At 48.7% G+C, this 4,630-nt stretch overlaps 1 pseudogene; it reads right to left on the bottom strand.

The window, feature by feature from the left end:
- Positions 1-2,311: 2,311 nt before the first annotated feature.
- LOC127186229 (heterogeneous nuclear ribonucleoprotein A1-like) lies at positions 2,312-3,215 on the bottom strand (annotated as a pseudogene).
- Positions 3,216-4,630: the final 1,415 nt, after the last annotated feature.

The raw sequence follows: 4,630 nt of genomic DNA, 5'->3' as shown, positions 1-4,630 counted from the left end.
TTATGGGATGGTACGCCCCTCATTCATGGCAGATGTTCCCCTACAGTTAGTCCTGTTTGAAAATGTCCTCAGTGGTACCAGGTGTCCTCAGTCATCTGCTGCTCTCTTTTTTAATTAAAAAGTTAAGTGTGTGTGTGTGTGTGTGTGTGTGTGTGTGGGTTGTGTGTGTGTGTATGGGGGCCTGTGCACATGAGTGCACTTGCCACAGAGGCCAGAGAGGGCATCAGATTCCTGAGCTAGAGTACAGGAAGTTGTGAGCTTTGATGTGGGACGGGGAAGGAAACACTCCTTGCATTCTCTCATCTCTCAAGTGATTCTAAATCACGTACACTAGAGGCCATTATACACTGTTGTTGGAAAAAATTATAGGAGGGCAGCCGGGCATGGTGGCACATGCTTTTAATCTCAGCACTCGGGAGGTAGAAGCAGGCAGATCACTGTGAATTTGAGACCAGCTTGGTCTACAAAGCAAGTCCAGGACAGCCAAGATAACATAGAGAAACCCTGTCTCAAAAAAAAAATTTTTTTTTATAGGAGGCCATTTGTTTTTTGTTGTTGTTGTTTGTTTGTTTTGTTTTTTGGTTTTTCGAGACAGAGTCTCTCTGTGTAGCCTTGGCTATCCTGGACTTGCTTTGTAGTCCAGGCTGGCCTCGAACTCACAGCGATCCGCCTGCCTCTGCCTCCTGAGTGCTGGGATTAAAGGCGTGCGCCACCACGCCCCGCTTCAGGCCATTTGTTTTGACTCAACTCTTGTACTAGCCTGCAAGTGACTGAGCAAACCAACATGGAGTCACTCATGTTAAACATCCTATGTTCAAACTGACCAACCTTCCCTAAGGATGGGAGGGTTTACTTAGGGACCAATGACCAGTACTTTCCTCCTGAAGAACTGGAAACAGTCGCTCTGAGGACACGCCATCTCAGCACACACGGAGACTGAGTCCTAGGCATGGACAAAGACAGGGAGACCCTGAAGGGGGCGTTCCCACTCTAGACTAGAGCGGCACAAGGCTAAACGGGCAGGGCCCAGAGTCCCTGGGGAGTGTTCTTCAGGTGGCCTAGGCCAAGGTCGCTGAAGTGTCCACCACCTAGATCTGGGGCCAGCGTTCATTTCGCTCTCCTGTAGAGGGGAGCTGGTGACAAAGGCAGCAATATGTATTCTAGAGATGGTTGGCTCAGGAAGATCTTATGAGTAAGGACGGCACTAACCGGTGGCACAGCTGAGAGCAGCTCAGGAAAGTACTGGTCATTGGTTCCTAAGTAAACCCTCCCATCCTTAGGGAAAGGTTGGTCAGTGTGTGACAGCACATGGCTGCACCAGCCATCAGGGTGAGCCTTCCATGGGACCCTTCATTTCCTTTTTTTTTCTCTTCACCAATCAAAGCAAATTCCACATTCACGCTGTCTACATGTGAGGTGAGCCTCTTGATTCTCCTGCGCGAGGGAAGGATGGTGCAGTTCCTCCACTCCGGGATGCTCCTCCGAATCTACTGTGGAACCGCTCGCTCTTGTAGAAATGATCTGCAGGATGTAACAAAGGAGGCATGTGGGCCAATGGTGACAATGTGTTTGGTCCCACAACCAATACCATGTTGCGTGCTGATTTTGTAGAAGTCATAGTACCACGCTTTCCTTTTTTTTTTTTTTTTTTTTTTCAGTTTTTTGGTACAGGGTTTCTCTATGGAGCCCTGGCTACTGTTCTAGACCCACTTCATATACCACGCTGGCCTCAAACTCATGAAGATCCACCTGCCTCTGCCTCCTGAGTGCTGGGATTAAAGGCGTGCCTGGGGTTGTAGCCTAGGTATCCTGGAACTTACTTTGTAGACCAGGCTATCCCTCAAACTAAAAAATCCACCCGCTTTTCCTTCCTGCGAACTGGGATTAAAGGCATGTATCTTCATGTCTGGCTTAGGAAAAATTTCTTTAAAAATTATAGCTGTAAGCACATCATTCTTTTTTTTTTTTTTTTTTTTTTTTTTTTAGCCGTATTTATCCAGCGTCATGATCAGACTATTACGTTTATCAATCAATAGCACGGGTGAAAAAAGGTCTACAATAAAACCCTTTGTTGGAATGCTTTACACTTTGCACAGAACAGAAACCATAATAACCTGTTATACAGTTAGTCACAAATGTAGTCCTGGCATTCCTTTGGCCCATACACATGAGTATTGTCTAAAACATGTCTTCTTTGTAGCAGCTAGGCCCTGCCACCACTGTGCTTGGCTGAGTTCACAAATCTGTGGCTTCTCTGTCACTTCTCTGGCTCTCCTCTCCTGCTAAGCTTTGTTTCCTGTCTTTCATGTACCTAGAACCTTCTGCCACACTCATGGCTACTGCTACTGCTGGAGCCTCCACAGCCACCTTGGGTCCGTGGTTTAGCCAAGTCCTGGCCTCCACCACCATGAGGGCCAGAGCTCCTGCTCCAAAGTGTCCTCCCCTCATCGGTCAAAATTTGAAGACTGATTACTGTAATTGCCAATATCATTGTATCTTCCACCACCTCCAAAACTGCTTCCATCACTACCAAATCCATTATAGCCTTCCCCGCTGCCACCACATCTACCTCCTCCACGGCTGCCACCAAAGCCACCACGACCACTGAAGCTTCCATCTTGACCAAAATTGTCATTGCCACCAAAAACCGCCTCCCCGACCACCACCAAAGTTTCCGGAGCCACTCCAAGCTCTCTGGCTGGATGAGGCACTAGCCATGTCTTGCTTTGACAGGGCTTTCTTACTTGACAGTTGTGGCCACTCACACAGAGGCATGGTCAACAGGGGTGACAAAAGCAAAGCCCCTCTTCTTCCCACGGCCTCTCTCAGCCATGATTTCAATCACTTCAGTTTTCCTATACTGCTCAAAGTCGTCTTGTAGGCAATGTTCTTCAGCGTCACCAACAAAGATCTTCTTCACAATTAAGTGAAGAATCTTTTCCTGACACAGCTCTCTTGGGTTCCACAACCCTTCCATCCACCTTGTGTGGTCTTGCATTCATAGCGGCATCCACTTCCTCCGCCGTGGCGTATGTGACAAACCCCGAAGCCCCTGGACCTCTTGGTGTTTGGATCTCTCATTACCACACAGTCGGTGACTGTCCCTGTTGCTCAGAATGGCTCCGTAGGCTCTGATTGGCTGTTTCAAAGCCCGGCCCTCCGATGAAGAGCTTCCACAGCTGTTCCCACTCCTTGGGGGACTCTGACTTAGACATAAAGGCGGGCGATGGGAGCCTTCAGTGATACTTCCTTGGGCGCGCCAACCTCCAGAACCTCGTGGACATTCTTAAAGTTGGGTAGGGAACGTTCTCAAATCATGCAGTCCCAGTGCTCACAGTTCTTGGACTTTCATGTTGAAAACCCACATCCTGGTTGACACACTTTGGTTGGCGGTGAACTGTTAGTAAGACGGGAAAACGACAGAAACCTGAAAAGCAAGGTCGGGGTATTTTGGGACTTTCTTGGAGGCTGGACCTATGGACCTGGTCTTTGATGGATCGGGCCTTTGTTCCCGTTCGGGTAGTGTTGAGCCTATGTGCTAGGCTTTTTTTTCTAGACAGGGTTTCCCTGTGTAGCCCTGGCTGTCCAGGACTCTTTTTGTAGATCAAGCTGGCCTTGAATTACAGCGATCTGCCTGCCTCTGCCTCCCAAGTTGCTGGGATTAAAGGGCGTAGTGCTGCCACCATCACCACCACCACCACCACCTGGCTATGTGCTGGGTTTTAAGGTCAGAATGGTGGCTACTAATGGTGTCAGTTGGTCTAGGATCCGGGGCCGGTTACACAGCCATTTCCATATTACCAGTTATTATACGAGCACCATTAGAACAAATATAGTTAAGTTTATTTTTCATCAACTTTTAAAAAGATTTATTTTTATTTATTATGTATACAGTGCTCTGCCTGCACGTGTACCTGCAGGCCAGAAGAGGACATCAGATCACATTATAGATGCTGTGAGCCACCATGTGGTTGCTGGGAATTGAACTCAGGACCTTTGGAAGACAGCCAGTGCTCTTAACCTTTGAGCCATCTCTCCAGGCCTCATTAACGTTCAAGTATTTGGTTTGGTTGTTTTATTAAGATAGGGTCTCATGTAGCCCAGGCAAGCCTAAAACTCATGAGGTAGCCAAAAACGGCCTATGATCGTCCTCCTCCTCCTGGCTCCCGAGTGTTGGGATTACTGGCCTGTGTCACCATGCCTGGCTCCCGAGTGTTGGGATTGCTGGCCTGTGTCTCCATGCCTGGCTCCCGAGTGTTGGGATTACTGGCCTGTGTCACCATGCCTGGCTCCCGAGTGTTGGGATTGCTGGCCTGTGTCACCATGCCTGGCTCCCGAGTGTTGGGATTACTGGCCTGTGTCACCATGCCTGGCTCCCGAGTGTTGGGATTACTGGCCTGTGTCTCCATGCCTGGCTCAAATATTCACTATTGAAGCCACATTTTTTTTTTTCCAGCCATCATGGTCTGTTTATTTTCCATCCTTCTTTCCATTTTGCTTGTCTGCAGAACAGTTTTATGACCACATTGTTCCAATCCAGCGCTGTGGCCTGAGCTGGGAGAGCTGCTGACAGTCTTCGGAAGCTGGCCAGGCCCTCCCGTCTACACTCCAGATAGGCACAGAGGGCACC

Source organism: Acomys russatus, unplaced genomic scaffold (genome assembly GCF_903995435.1).
Source record: "Acomys russatus unplaced genomic scaffold, mAcoRus1.1, whole genome shotgun sequence".
Lineage (NCBI taxonomy): Eukaryota > Metazoa > Chordata > Mammalia > Rodentia > Muridae > Acomys > Acomys russatus.
The sequence above is the reverse complement of the archived record's forward strand: the minus strand, read 5'-3'. Positions and strand labels throughout refer to the sequence as shown.